Genomic DNA, 17,039 nt, shown 5'->3' with positions numbered 1-17,039 from the left:
CACTTACCCGCTCCGTAGCTACCGCTTCACGGCCCGGTACGACCCGACGCGACCAGCTTCGGCGAGGCCGTAGCTCAGGGCGTTCCCGTCGCTACACGGCCACAGCAGCTCCACCGCCGGCCAGCTCGCTCGACTCGGCACTTGGTTCTCAGTTCATTTAATGTGTGACTCCGGTGCGGTGTGTGGGTGTGTGTCGCCAGTCTGGTCTCTCCTCGTGGAGACCTCTTCGTCTCCAATCCCCGGAAGTTCCCCCCAACCTCCGCCTCCAGACCAGGTAATATAGGTTTTCCCAGCTCCACCCACTCACGGGGTTAAGTCAGCTACTTCCCATCTCGTCATGTGTTTCTGTGTTGTGTACGTGAATCAGTCTACCTTGACCTCACCTGGCCCTTACGCTTCACCTGCTTCACATCTACCAGGGGAGTTCATAACATCCCTCCCCCCATAAAAGACAAACTAAACCATGTGAAATCATAAAGCACCTAATGTTTTCTATGTGTTTCGTTTTTACCAATTTTTATCTTTTTATAGAAGGAGTTTTATTCAATTTTATATTTTTATAGAGGTTTTCTGATCTTTACACCCCTTCCCCAACATCCATACTATTTACATGAAATCATTAACATCTAACAGGACAAAAGGACAATCAGTGACTCTCCTTCAATGAGGCAACAGAGTCCCACTGAACCAATCCACCTCCTGTTCCTACGAGACATAAGCTCCAAAATCTCTGGACAGACTACGATCACTCGCCGAATACACAGCAAATCACGTTGGATCGATGGGCATGCGAGACAGAGTATCCGCCAGGATGTTGTCTTTTCCTGCCACGTGCCTCACCACTAGACTATAAGGCTGCAAGGCTAAAGCCCACCTGAACACCCTTGGGTTAGCTGTCTGGAAACGGGCAAGAAATACCAGTGGGTTGTGGTCTGTATAGACCTCAACCTCCCGTCCAGAATGGGACACATACACCTCAAAGTGCTTTACCGCAAGGACTAGACCCAATGCCTCCTTCTCTATCGTAGAGTACGCTCTCAGATGTACATTGAGTTTCCTAGAGAAATAGGCCACTGGTCTATCCCATCCTGCCTCATCACACTGCAAAAGTACAGCACCCACACCAATGTCACACGCATCTACAGCCAACTTAAAAGGGATGTCAAAGTTCGGTGCAAGCAAAACCGGTTCACAGGCCAAAATTGTCTTGACCCCCCCAAACGCTTTTTCACACACATCAGTCCACACAAACTTCACTGTCTTCTTCAACAAATCAGTTAAAGGCGCCGCGACAGCCGCAAAGTTCGGCACAAATCTACGGTAAAACCCGCACATTCCCAGTATCCTCAACACCTCCCGCCGGTTCTTGGGCTGAGGAAGACCCAAAATGGCCTCCACCTTGGCTCTGCGTGGCCTAACCTTCCCCTGCCCTACCTGGTGTCCTAGGTAAGTCACCTCCCCTTTACCGAATTCACACTTTGGTAGGTTGACGACTAAGCCTGCCCCTTTCAGCCTCTCAAACAACTGTCGCAAATGGTCAAGGTGCTCCTCCCACGAACTACTAAACACAACCACGTCATCAATGTAGGTGACTACAAAACTCATACCATCAGTCACTCCATTCATGAGCCGCTGAAACGTGGCTGGTGCGTTCTTCATTCCAAATGGAAGCACATTACACAAATACAATCCTTCAGACGTCACAAAAGCCGAGATCTCCTTGGCTCGGGGCGTTAATGGCACCTGCCAATACCCTTTTAGCAGATCTAACTTTGAGACAACAGTCGCTCTACCAATACGGTCTATACAGTCTTCCAACCGTGGGATGGGAAATGCATCTGCTCGAGTCACCTGATTCACTTTACGATAGTCTATACATGGTCTAACAGTCTGGTCAGGCTTAGGAACAAGCACCACCGGGGAGCTCCATTCGCTCTGCCCCCTTTCAATGGCACCTATCTCCAACATATATGACAACTCCTCCTTTAACACTTGCAGCTTAGAGGGTGGCAGCCTGTAGGGGTGCTGCTTTATAGGGGAGGAACCACCAACATCTACGTCATGAACTGCCAAAGTGGTTCGCCCTGGAACATCCTTAAAAAGTGGTAAGAACTCTACTAACAACATCTTGATGGCAGACTGCCACTCAGCAGATATATGAGCTAGATGGGAATCTAATGCCTGGAGGGCCTCAAGGTTTCTCAACCGTAAACCAACTGTCTCACGATCATCCCCACTGCCCTCCTCAGGCACCTGACTCATAACCATACAAACCACTGCCGGAGCTGGAGATCGATTTACATATCCTTTTAACAGATTAACATGACATAGACGGTCTTTTCGCCTCCCATTTGGGGTACTAATGATATAGTTCCGATCACCCACTTTCTTGAGCACCGAGTATGGACCAGAAAAGGATGAACCCAGGCTCGAGGTCCGCTGTGGGATCAAGGCCAGAACCTGGTCACCGACATCAAAGCAGCGGTCCACAGCTCTCTTGTCGGACTGCACTTTCATACGCGCTTGAGCTCCCTTCAGGTGTTCCCTTGCCACACGGCCAGCAACCCACAACCGATCTTGAAATTTTGAAACATATTGCAACATATTCTCATTTGTCTGTGGCTGTGTCAACTGTTCTTTCAACAATTTGAGCGGGCCCCTCACTTCATGGCCAAAAACAAGCTCAAATGGGGAAAACCCGGTTGATTCATTTATAGCATCTCTGTACGCAAACATCACAAAGGGAACTGCCGTATCCCAGTCTGCAGGGAACTGAACACAATATGTCTTTAGCATTGTTTTTAGGGTCTGGTGAGCACGCTCCAGAGCCCCTTGAGACTCTGGATGGTACGCCAAGGACACCGCTTGTGTGATGCCCAAACCAGCCATGACTTCCTGAAAGACTCCGGAGACAAAATTAGTCCCTCTGTCATGCTGTATCTGCTTAGGAAGACCAAACCTCGAAAAGAAACCAACCAAGGCCTCTATGATAGTGCACGCCTTAATGTTTCTCAGGGGAACAGCCTCTGGAAACCGAGTGCTACTATCCATGATGGTAAGCAAAAACTCATTTCCCTTCCGGGTCTTAGGCAACGGGCCGACACAGTCAATAATTACTCTAGCAAAAGGCTCCTCCATAACTGGGATGGGATTCAAAGGAGCTTTTGGCACTTTTTGATTAGGCTTCCCGACAACCTGACACTCATGACAAGGCCGACAAAAATTCACCACGTCCTTACGAAGCTGAGGCCAATAGAAATGACGTCTAATCCTAGCTAGCGTTTTCCTGACACCAACATGACCAGCTAAGGGAGACTCATGGGCCATCCTGAGAACTTCTCCTTGATAACATCGGGGCAACACTATTTGCTCACATACACTCCACTCCTCAGTGGCCGGCCTGTCTGGAAGCCACCATTTCCTCATGAGCACATCTCCCCGAAGAAAAAACCCTTCAGCCATCTCCTGACTTTCCTCTTCGGATGCTGCCGTTTCTCTCAGGAGACCTAAGGTAGGGTCCCGTAACTGCTCCTTCACTAAATTCCCCTGGTTCAACTCTGGCACTTTCTCCAAACCACACCACTTTGCAAAAATGGTATCTGCTAATTCAACCGGTGGGGCGTCCTCCTCAGTTACAGGAGGGTTCACATTTGCTCTTGCTCGAGACCGAGTCACCACACACACCGGGAATGCTGCTGGAAATTCTTGTTCCAAAGCCACGGTTTCCGCTACCTCACAGGGGGTGGGGGACAGATGGGGGGTTACCAAGGGAGCTACGGCTGTTTCATCAGTTGCCAAATCATTAGCCAACAGTAGGTGCACCCCAGCAACCGGCAAATCTGGCGCCACTCCTACCTCAGCGTATCCTGTGTAATGCTTAGTTCTTACAAACACTCGATACAAAGGCACGGCCAGGTAATCGGTGCCACCAAAACCCTTAGCTGGGACATACCTCCCTATCGCAGCTGTGTCTGGTAGATCAATGGTACCGGCTAACAAGATGGAGATGCCACTAGCTGTGTCCCTCAAAACTGTCACCGAAGCCTCAGCTGTTCCTTCTGCCACAGCAACTGCTCCCTCTGACACATATTTCCCAAACTGCTTGAGCCCAACACTTGTCACATCTGACACTGGCTGCATGGCAGGCGTGAGTCCCAAACACACAAGCTCACGGCCTCCTTCCGCCCCTGAAAGTTCTCTCTGTGCCCCCACACAAGATACTTCACGACCATCTACCCCAACTGTTGCCCCTCTCTTTTGCAGCACCGGACAACGCGATTTAAGATGGCCTGGTTTGTTACAATAGTGACATATGATCTCTCTGGGAAAGGGGGAAGATTTATCATATGGCCGGTCATTTCGAAATCTTAAAGGAGGGCGACCGCCATCCCCTCTCCTGTCACCTCCATGCACTGGTGGGTGCCAGTTACCACTTACTTTATCATTTCCAGGCCTTTCAACAAGGGGCCGTGAACTGCCAATGCCATATTTCTCATATGGGCGCTTCTCTGTGCCCCCTGTCCACTTACTCTGCCCTGGCCTCTCACGCCACTCACTTTTATCAGACCTGATGTCCTTATGAATGAGAGCATAACGATCTGCAGCCTCAGCAGCTTTAGTCACTGAAGAAAGATCTAACTCACTCAAATATGTCTGAATGGCCTTTGGTAGACTTAGTTTAAACTGCTCGAGGAGCATGAGTTCTTTCAATCCCTCATAGCTATAGGCTTCACTGGCTTTGAGCCACCTTTCGAACACCAGCGCCTGCTGCCTGGCAAACTCTGCATATGACTGCCCCGTCTGAATTCGGTCAGACCTGAAACACTGCCTATAAGCTTCAGGGACAAGAGCATACTGTTTCAAAACAGCGTCCCGAACACACTCATAATTCTCACTGTCCTCTATGCCAAGCATAATAAAGGCTTCTTGAGCTTTCCCTGTAAGTGAGCTTTGTATCAGAGCAACCCAGTGCTCCTCATCCCAACCCCGTTGCCTAGCAATCTTTTCGAACATTTCAAAGAACGTTTCTACCTTCTCTGGTGAAAATTTTGGCACTAATCGAATATTATCAGCAAAATTGAAGTCTTTCTTCTCCTTGCGACCCTGTTCGTGACATCGGAGGCGCAGCTTTTCAACTTCCAACTTTTCTCGCAACATCCTCTCTTCTCGTTCCTGCTTGTTTCGCACCATCCTCTCTTCACGTTCCTGTTTCTCTTGCTCCTTTTGCTGCTCACGTTCCAACTTTTCTCTCTCCTTTCGCTGTTCGGGGTTAAAGAGCAACAAAATGGCCTCCATCATTTGGACCTTCGTACTATTTTCTGGCAACTCAAGGTCTAGTATATTCACTACTTCCCATACTTGGGCTTTTTTAAGCTTTATCAATGTCTTATGACGCACTGCTTCTGTCTCTTCAACAAACTTGTCTAAGTCAAAGTAATCTGCCATCTTGGTCAGTCTCAACTGTAGGAAAGGACAACAGGGGAAAACTCAACGTGTACACTTATCACTGATTTCCAGAAAACTGGGTTACTTCCTTACCTTATTAATTTACCCCAGTTTACTACTCAACAACAGCATGTAAATATTTTTAGCAACAATTTAAACTTGCCATCATCACAACCTGTGAATGATGCTAAAGCTACTTGCTAACCTGCCAATACTACACCTGTCACAAAACAAACGCCATCACACGGCTAATTATACACAGGGCAAAAATGTTACCATCAACGATGGACACACGCATCACACTCGACCTGACAGCATCGGACCAGAGACCCGCGTCCATTAACCAGACCACACACAGGCGCGACCAATAAAGCTACATTAAACGCTGCCAGCTCGGCTTTGAACGCCGCTACTCCTTCAGTGACTAACTGAAAGCTAACAAAAGCCAGCTAACATAAACACAATTCCTCAATAAGACAACCGTATCACACATTAACCAACCACTGCCTATCGAAATTCTGCCTCCCGGACAAGCCCCAACTGTAACACACGCGGACATACGGGACTGCATAGGTACATGACGTGCTCGTTTACCAAACTATGCCTGCCCTGATTTAAACCTCCCGCTTGCTCCTGTGGTTATCTCTCTCTCTCGTGAATGCACAGACGTGAGTTTGTATACCTGTCTGTAGGTGTGTGTATCTACCTGAGCATGGGAGTTAATTCACTTACCCACTCCGTAGCTACCGCTTCAAGGCCCGGTACAACCCGACGCGACCAGCTTCGGCGAGGCCGTAGCTCAGGGCGTCCCCGTCGCTACACGGCCACAGCAGCTCCACCGCCGGCCAGACTCGGCACTTGGTTCTCAGTTCATTTAATGTGTGACTCCGGTGCGGTGTGTGGGTGTGTGTCGCCAGTCTGGTCTCTCCTCGTGGAGACCTCTTCGTCTCCAATCCCCGGAAGTTCCCCCCAACCTCCGCCTCCAGACCAGGTAATATAGGTTTTCCCAGCTCCACCCACTCACGGGGTTAAGTCAGCTACCTCCCATCTCGTCGTGTGTTTCTGTGTTGTGTACGTGAATCAGTCTACCTTGACCTCACCTGGCCCTTACGCTTCACCTGCTTCACATCTACCAGGGGAGTTCATAACAGCGATGCTGCGGCGAAAACACAACTAGGGCCCGGCTTCCCTTTTCATATGCTTACAATACAACTAAAATTCATATTCAATGCCCCTACATTATGAAAAAGTTTGTTTCTTTAAATAATTATAATAGTAATTAACTCCCTGAGTTAGACTGGGTCATAACGACTGTCATAATCTATTTTAGCGATCATGGGGAATACATAAGAAAACTAAGTGAGAGGGGAGAAATTATCATAGTCCCGCCAGTGGGTCATAAGCAACAGTTATTTTCAGGATCCAACCTGTATCTGTATATTAGAAGCTCCATCGTCGTGGGCACGCCTTCCCCGGTCAGAAGAACTCTGGAAGATGCTTTTTCAGCTCCTTTTTTGCATCCTTGGGCGAGTTGTAGGTGAACTTTTGCCCGTTCATGGTGACAATGAGGGACCCCAGGTAGACGAGGCCAAAGCGCACCCCAGCCTTGTGAAGCCGCTTTTTCACATCATTATATTGGGCACGTCGTCTCGACTCCTCTGCAGAAAAGTCCTGATAGACTGAGAAACGCCAACCGCTCCAGATCTGATGATGTCTTGCTTGTCTCTCCAGCGCAGCAGGCATAGAATGATGGGACGCGGTGGCTGGTCAGGATTTGGCATCGGCCTTAGCGCGCGGTGTGCACGGTCTATCTCCGGGGCCTGCTGGCCGCTCGGTCGGTTCAATATGTAGCACAGGATATTGTCAAGCACCGCGTAGATGTTGTCTACCTCAATCCCTTCTTTGAGCCCCACCAGCCTCAAGTTGTTGCGGCGACTTCTATTCTCCATATCATCCACTTTGCGATGTAGCGTCTGAATCTCCTCGGTGGCTCGGGATAAATCAGTGGTGGAGCTTTCCACTTTGTCCTCCAGCTCACCGATACGGCGTTCTGCATTGCTTAGTCTGTTGAGCACGGCTCTAGTGTCTTTGTTAAGGTTGGCAATGGACTCAGGCATGCTGTCCATTTTTGTGTCGAAATCCTCTCTGAGTTGTTTGAGCAGAGAGGCAATACTTCTGGCCCATTTAGGTGTATCCGTCAGCTCGTCCTCACTGCACACCTGTTGCTGCTCAGGGGCCAGCTGCCATCTCTCCAGTCAAACTGAGCAAATGGATTGTCTTTCTCCTTGTTGCTTCTGGTATTTCATTTGGTTCTATTCATAACCAAGCATTTTTTCAGTACATTACCAAGAACCGGCAGTTATATTTGTTATCACTTGGTAAAACTAAGAGAAATCATGAATTAAGGGGAGGCAATCTGGCGTCTAGCGTGCCATCTTCACCTGTCAGCTCACGTGACTTCAGCCTGAACACACTTTTTCTGACGGCCGTCATCCTGCTCCACTCCCCACCTCCAGCGATCATGGGCTGGATCAGGTGGTTGCTCACGGCCGTAAGAGGAGCTTACTCAGGGCCGGCTCGCCTCCCCTCCGGCTCTCCAATGGCTTTGAGGCTCTGTCACAGCTTGGTGAGGACCCGGGCGATGGTCAACGCTGGAGCTCGGACCAGGCTCCAGTGGCTGCTGCGGCTCCCTCTGTGCCACTGATCTGTGCGGTCCCTGCACCTCCCCGCTCCGGTGACCTGTCTCCCATGGGCTCCATGGCTCCCTCTACACCACCGGACGGCGAGGCGGCTGCGGCTCTCCACTCAGCCACTGCTTCCTGGTGGTGCGCGGAGTCGTTCCGCCGGAGCCCTGGATCAACAGCTGTCGTCCCGGACCACGACTTCTGTCTCGCGTCGGAGGCTTCTGAAGGAGGCAGTGCTGAGGCGCTCCGGGGGTCTCCTCGGCGGCCGGGCTCATGACCCTCCTCTCGGGGACAAGGGCGCTCCTGACTCCGGCGCTCCACACCGCCCGTAGCATTCGGGGTCCCATTCCCTCTCCCCCAGCTCAGCCGTTCCTATGCACCCGCAGGGATCGTCTCCCCTGACGCACACCGTGGAGGGTGTGTGTGTGTGGACTCCCACGGCCCTCGTGAGCCACGGTAGACAGAGACCACTTTTTCCACCCTCCACTGCAATTATAGGAGACTCGTACACCCGAGATATGCACTTCATAAACGCCATCACCCACTGCCTCCCTGGTGCTACTGTCCCAGTCATTCTGGACAAATTCCCCGGACTGCTGCGCTCACTCCCATCCTTCATCACATGGGTGTTGATCAACGTAGGATCAAATGACACGGCCCGTCACCAGTCCGAAATGACTATAAAGGACTTCAACAGCCTTTTTAGTTCAGCCTTTAGGGCCTTCTTCATTAGCGGGCCCTCCCGGCGCGTATCCATGGATCCGAGCGCTTCAGCAGAGTCCTTGCCCTCAGTACCTGGCTTCAGTCCGCATGCAGGATCCACAACTTTGGTTTTATTGACAATTTTTATTTGTTTAGGAAACGCTCGACCCTTTTTAACAGGGATGGAGTCCACCCGAGCTCCTTAGGTAACCAGATGCTTGCAGCTAATATTCAGCACGCCGTCCAAACAACTACACGTGCGTGACTGTTTACCTGCCAAACCCCCTCATCACCTTCCTGTCCCCATCATCCTTCTTCTACGGTTCCCTCCCCCTGTACTCCCTCCCATAACAGCCCCCCCTACAGGCACCAGCAGCACACTTCCCACCACAGACCTCCACACTGCTGCATCTTCTGTTTGCCATCCGCCATGTAACTATTTCCCCATTCCCCCCATCATCTCCAATAGACTCCATCAGTACCGGACTGGGGGTGCGAACAGTAAAAATCTGGTTCATATCAAACCATAGACATCCATCACACCATCATCCAAGGACCCCAAGCCAGCACAGACCATTAACATGGCACTTCTGAATGTGCGCTCTCTTTTAAACAAGAATTTTATTATTAACGACCTAATAATAGACAATAAGATTAACTGTCTATTTTTAACAGAAACTTGGCTGGGCACTGACGCACCGGTTTTTCTCACTGAGGCCTCTCCTCCTAATTTAATTTTTTTATTTTCTACTAGGATGGGCAAAAAAGGTTGTGGTACTGCCTCAATTATTTCAAATCAAATCAAATCAAATTTTATTTGTATAGCCCAAATTCACAAATCACAATTTGCCTCAGAGGGCTTTACAATCTGTACAGAGACGACACCCTCTGTCCTTCGACCCTCGATTCGAGTGAGGAAAAACTTGCCCCAAAGAAAGCCCTTTTAACAGGGAAAAAAATGCGGAAGAAACCTCAGGAAGAGCCACAGAGGAGGGATCCCTCTCCCAGGACGGACAGACGTGCAATAGATGTTGCATGTACAGAGCAGATCAACGAGATCACAATGTATACAATTATAGTAGATGGTTGACAGGAACGAAAGTACATAAAGAGGTATTACAGCAATAATAATGAAATGCACATAATGGAAATGTGACTACTAGTAATAACAGTAGTAGTGGTTAACGGTAAGGATAGTATGTAGTAATGCATTACAATAATAGTAGTGAAACGTATGTAACAGAGATATGACTAATATTAGCAACAGTAGTGGTGGGTGTCAGGCAGGGCCATGGCAGTAGGCGCATCCACGATCCACGACCCAGGCGCGGCAAGGGTCCATGAGAGCCTGTAGGACTAGAAAGCACAAGGACTCCGGGGAAGAAGTGAAGTCAGTGACATGCAGAGATGGGGCATGTATACAGGCATAATGTATACAGATGGAGAGGAGAGGAGGAGAGAGAAGCTCAGTGTATCATTTGTCCCCCGGACTGGGCCTATAGCAGCATAACTAAGAGCTGGTCCAAGACAGGCCTGGGCCAGCCTTAACTATAAGCTATATCAAAAAGGAAGGTCTTAAGTCTACTCTTAAAGGTAGAGAGGGTGTCCGCCTCCCGGACCAAAACAGGAAGATGGTTCCACAGAAGAGGAGCTTGATAACTGAAGGCTCTGGCTCCCATTCTGCTTTTGGAGACTTTGGGAACTACAAGTAATCCTGCGTTCTGGGAGCGTAATGCTCTAGTTGGGTAATAGGGTAGTATGAGCTCCTGGAGATATGATGGTGCCTGACCATTAACAGCTTTGTAGGTGAGGAGAAGGATTTTAAACTCTATTCTTGATTTTACAGGGAGCCAGTGCAGAGAGGCCAATACAGGAGTAACATGATCTCTTTTCTTAGTTCCTGTCAGTACACGTGCTGCAGCATTCTGGACCAGCTGGAGACTCTTTAGAGACTTCTTTAGGGCAGCCTGATAATAGAGAATTACAATAGTCCAGCCTGGAAGTAACAAACGCATGGACTAGTTTTTCTGCATCTTTTTGGGACAGGATGGGCCTGATTTTTGCAATGTTACGTAGATGAAAAAATGCAGACCTTGAAATTTGTTTTATGTGGGAGTTGAAGGACATATCTTGATCAAAGATAACTCCCAGATTCCTGACGGTGGTGCTGGAGGCCAAGTTAATGCCATCCAAACTAGCTATATCATTAGATAATGCATCTCTAAGGTGTTTAGGACCAAGTACTATAACTTCGGTTTTATCTGAATTTAACAGCAGAAAATTGCAGGTCATCCAGGTCTTAATGTCATTGAGACATGCATGGAGTTTAGTTAGCTGATTAGTTTCATCTGGCTTTATTGATAAGTATAACTGGGTATCATCTGCGTAACAATTAAAGTTTATGGAGTGTTTCCGAATCATATTTTCTAGAGGGAGCATATATAAGGTGAATAGTATGCATCACTAAGATATAGCAAGACCAGGACAGAGACAAGTCCTTTGTCAGAAGCGATTAGGAGGTCATTTGTAACTTTCACCAGTGCCGTCTCTGTGCTATGATGTGCTCTAAAACCTGATTGAAAATCCTCATATAAACTATTGTTATGAAGAAAGTCACATAGCTGGTTGGCGACTGCTTTCTCAAGGATCTTGGAGAGGAAAGGGAGGTTGGATATAGGTCTATAGTTGGCTAAAGCTTCTGGATCAAGATTAGACTTTTTAAGAAGCGGTCTAATTACAGCTAGTTTAAAGGACTGTGGTATGTATCCTGCTAATAGAGACAGGTTGATCATTTCTAGTAGAGATGAGCTAATTAAAGGTAAAGTTTCTTTCAGCAACCTAGTTGGGATGGGGTCTAGGAGACAAGTTGTTGGTCTAGATGAAGAAATCATCGAAGTTAGTTGGTGGAGGTCAATGGGAGAGAAGCAGTCTAAATATAAGTCAGAATCTGAGGTTCCTGTGTTTAAAGATACAATAGTGCCAGTTGAGGGCAAGCAATGATGGATTTTGTCTCTAATAGTTAAAATTTTATCATTAAAGAAGCTCATGAAGTCATTACTACTGAGCGTTGTAGGAATACATGGTTCAATAGAGCTGTGACTTTCTGTCAGCCTGGCTACAGTGCTGAAAAGAAACCTGGTGTTGTTTTTATTTTCCTCTATTAATGACGAGTAATAGCTTGCTCTGGCATTGCGGAGGGCCTATATATTTTAAGGCTATCTTTCCAGGCTAAGCGAGATTCTTCCAAATTGGTGGAACGCCATTTCCTTTCAAATTTCCGTGATGTTTGCTTCAATTTGCGGGTATCAGAGTTATACCAAGGTGCTAACCTCCTGTGTTTTATAGGTTTCTTTTTCAGAGGGGCAATAGAGTCCAGTGTTGTTCGCAATGAGCCTGCAGTGCTATCAACAAGATGATCAATTTGTGAGGAACTGAGGTTAGCGGAGGAGTCCTTTATTATATTAAGACATGGCATTGAATTAAGTGCCAGCGGTATAATTTCCTTAAATTTAGCTACAGCACTATCAGATAGACATCTAGTGAAGGAGTTTTTGCCTAATGGTGTGTAGTCCAGTAATAGAACTTCAAAAGTTATTAAGTGATGGTCTGATAAAAGAGGATTCTGTGGAGAAACTGTTAGAAACAATAAAATCCAAGGAAATTTCGCTACACCACTACACCACCTTTGTACCACGCCTGTGTTTTTAGCAGCCCTCCTATTTTATGTCTCACGATTTATAGGCCACCCAAGCATTCCACTGGTTTTATCAGCGAATTATCTGACCTACTATCACTTGTGCACCCTACATACAGCAGAATCATTTTAACTGGTGATTTTAACTTGCATATTGATGACAAGTCGGACTCCATCTCAAATGATTTTTTAAACCTTCTTTACTGCTTGGATTTTAAACAACATGTTTCACAGCCCACTCACAACAGAGGACACACCTTGGACCTGGTCATAACACATGGTCTGTCCACCAATGTGTCCTCTGTTGTTGACTTGGCTGTATCCGACCACTATTGCATCTTTTTTAATATCACCAGTTTTAGCCATGAGGAGGCCCCAGTGAGAACCGTGAGGAAACGCTATCTTACTTCTGAAGTGGCTGCAAATTTTATTGAGATTGTACACAACTCCCTCGCCGTCACTGTACCTGCACCCTGTGATTTTATTGTGGATAATTTTAACAGTGAACTGAAGTCAAGCCTTGACTCAGTAGCTCCACTAGCAATTAAAACAATCAAACATGAACTCATACCCCCGTGGAGAAACGACAAGATAAAACAACTGAAAAGAAATGCAGGAGTGCAGAAAGGAAATGGAGAAGCACTAAGCTGACAATCCATCTTGAAATACTCCGTGAACAACTCAAAATCTACAATAACACTGTCAAACAGGCAAGAATATCCCACTTTTCAAAACTCATTACAGACCACAAAAACAAACCCCAAATTATTTTTTCCACAAGACCTCTTAACCAACCCTGATTTTAAACAGTCCTCTGGTATCCCAACAGTTTCTCAATGTGAGGACTTCGCAGACCACTTCAGAAGTAAGATAGATTTTATCAGATCAAGTGTGTGTGTGTGTGTGACACTTCTGAACCGTTCTTTTTACCTGAGGGAACACTGGAGCGTTTTGTCCTGGTTGATGCAGGGATGCTTGGTAGAGTTTTCTCCCAAGTTAACCCAACAACCTGCTTTTTAGATCCCATTCCCACATCACTTTTTATAACATTTTATGGATTTTTTGAGGATGAGTTGTTAAGCATTGTGAATTGCTCTCTCCAGACTGGTGTCTTCCCTGCTGCCTTTAAAACAGCAGTGGTGAGGCCCTTTCTGAAGAAGAGTAACTTAGATCCCAACACTCTTAACAACTACAGACCTGTATCCAACTTACCTTTTTTAAGCAAAATTTTAGAAAAACTGTTTTTTATTCAACTCAATGAATTTTTAAATAGTAACAATATTTTAGAGAAGTATCAGTCGGGTTTTAGGACGAACCACAGCACCGAGACAGCCCTGTTGAAAATTGTTGACATCAGGTGTAGCATGGACTCTCAGAAACTTTCAGTCCTGGTGCTACTGGATCTTAGCGCTGCCTTCAATACAGTTGATCACCACACCTTGATAAACAGACTTAAAAACCTGGTGGGCCTCTCTGGCACTGTTTTAAACTGGTTCAACTCCTACCTTAATGACCGACATTTTTTTGTAAGTATGGATGCATGTTCCTCAAAAACCTATGAAATAAACTGTGGGGTGCCCCAAGGCTCAATTTTAGGCCCAATACTTTTTAATCTATATATGCTTCTGCTTGGCGACGTCATCAGGAGACACGGCATACATTTTCATAGTTATGCTAATGACACAGCTTTATATTGCCGTGTCTCCTGAAGACACAAGCCCAGTTGATATTCTTCTAAACTGCATTTTAGATATAAAATCATGGATGGCAGAGAATTTCCTGCAGCTCAACCAGGACAAAACAGAAGTTTTAATTATTGGTCCTGAAGCCAAGAGAGAGAAACTTTTACCAAAACTACAAGACTTTAAACCTTCACAATGTGTCAAGAACCTGGGCGTCATTTTTGATTCTGAGCTCGATTTTATCCCTCATATTAAAAATACTACAAAGATAGGGTTTTATCATCTCAAGAACATAGCCAGAATCCGCCTGTTTCTCTCTCGTTCAAACACGGAGGTGCTGATGCATGCTTTTATCTCATGTCGTATAGATTACTGCAACGCCCTGCTTTCTGCTCTTCCCATAAAAAGCACTTCCAAACTCCAGGTACTTCAAAATTCAGCCGCACGTGTGCTGACGAGGACCAGAAGGCAGGAGCACATTACACCTGTTTTAAGTTTACCCTTAGCACTTACATCATAGCACTTTTGTACTTAAGGTATCCTCGATAAATAGCAGCTACTTTGCTCAGATGAGGGCTTGAAAATTGTTTCTATCTTTTCTTTTCTACTTTATCGACGGTGATATGTTGTGGTTTCTTTCTTGTGACAAATGTACTTATTGTAAGTCGCTTTAGACAAAAGCGTCTGCTAAATGCCCTAAATGTAAATGTAAATGTAATCTAGAACACAACATTTTCTGTCACACATTAAAGGAGCATTTTATAATTCCCAGCTACCTGTACTAAATGAATAGGGGGCATTATTTCACCCCTTCTCAATGATTAGTTCAAACTATATATTTCATTTGTATCTAAGCAAATTCATTGTTGCAAGTTGTTAAAATTGTAAAGAGCAAAATAATTACTAAAATGTATGTATTTATTTACCCATATATTGTCCATTCCTCAGTTGCATTGCTGCGTTCTTCTGTTACAAAACAAGTGCTAAATAAAACTTTTGGAGCAATATATTGATACTAAATACTGAGAAGAGCTCATTCTGTTGGTGTAACAAGCACACGTCTGTGTAAGCAGGCATACTGAACAACCATCGTGACCCACATTTGAGTAAAGCTGGCACAAAAGCCTTTCCAGCAGGTTGGAATGTTTCATTTTAGTTACTGTGAACACAAAAAGCCTTTCATGTTTGGCCATTTATTAGAAATGAACAAGAAATCAGTGATAGATACAAATGTTGTGGTGCCAAAACAAAATACCAGGCAATAGTGGACACTAAAATGACTCTCCTTTTTAGAGGAAGGAATTTGCCTTGGTGTCTGGTGCATACAAAATGAGAAAAAATTACTGCAACAGTCAAGACAATAAATATAGAACACAAAAATGACAAAATATATATGGAAATATTATAAGACTATAGCAAGTATTTACTGTATGTTTTAGACTCACAGAGCTGTACAGTTTTGTGCAAACCTCTTCATAATGGGATGTGCAAAAGTTCACAGTTTACAGATGCTGATGTAATGTATAGAGACAGAGACGTTGTGGGGACTTGTTGATGAGACCAGCTGCAGATGAGAATAAAGGGCAGGGTGGTAATTTTTTTTAAATTTTTTTTTAGAAGTTTATTGAGCAGGGACAAATACATTGTACATTGTTTCATATAGAATATAAAATAGATGCCATGCATACATGTTTCTAGTCAAGACTCATTTGCAGCCCCTGTCCCTGGTTAGGCCTTTACTAAAAGTTACACACGAATAAGAATAAGAATACAGAACACATCAAATACAGGAGACATAAGGACAAAAACAAGGACAACAATTAATGTGTGTGTGCGTATGTGCGCGCATGTGTTGGTCAATGTTCACAGAGTTTATTCAGTTTCAACCATTGTTTTACTTGTGTGTTAAAAACCTTGAACTCAGTCAATGTTTTAATTTCTGATGGTAATGTATTCCACAGTTTGGTGCCTATCACTGCAAAGGATGGTATCATAATTCATTCCAAGTTTTTCACCCCTACCGTGGAGGAGGCTGCGCTTTCCGGACTGCAGTTTCAGGACGACAGTTTCAGAACCCTAGTTTAATACTTTTGGTTTAGGTTTATTCCACCCAAATACTACTTTGTGACTCATTGTGTATAGTGTAAAGGTTGATTCCACCTAAAAAATACTTTGACTAATTTTTTATAGTTTTAAGGTTAATTCCACCCAAATAATACTTTGATTCATTATTTATAGTTTTAAAAATTGATTTCACCCAAATAATACTTCCTTCCAAGTACTTATTGTTTTAAAGACTTATTCCACCCAAATTATACTTTGTCTTGCAGTTCATCTTGATTGCCAAGACTTGCAATTTGTATAATTAGAAGAATTAGCTAATTATACTTACTCACTATGATTTGGTGTGATATAAATAAAAAAATAAAATATAAATATAAATAAAATTGACATGACTAGATCTCAACCAGATATTTTAAAGGTTAGAAAAAGGTAAGACACAAGGATGACTCTAGAGGCATCGCACACACATATCTAAAAACAATAAGCAAAAATAAACAACGATAGAAACAATTAACAATACTAAGGAACCAACAGATTTAAGAAAACAATATGAACAGAAGTTATGAGTCTTCTGAATCTAGTCCTCTATTTTCCAGTCCATCAGGCCTCGACGACTCTGAGAGTGAGAGAAAGAGAACCAAATAGAATTGTGGGGTAAACAGGCAGCTGGCACAGTTGAAGATTATTTAGAATATATAAATATGGTAAAACAAAGAGTATTAAACAAGCATTTACACTGACGACTTGAATTTGGCTAGAATTAATTAC

This window comes from Pagrus pagrus (genome assembly GCF_965226575.1).
Source record: "Pagrus pagrus genome assembly, chromosome: 21".
In the NCBI taxonomy this organism is placed as follows: domain Eukaryota; kingdom Metazoa; phylum Chordata; class Actinopteri; order Spariformes; family Sparidae; genus Pagrus; species Pagrus pagrus.
The sequence above is the reverse complement of the archived record's forward strand: the minus strand, read 5'-3'. Positions refer to the sequence as shown.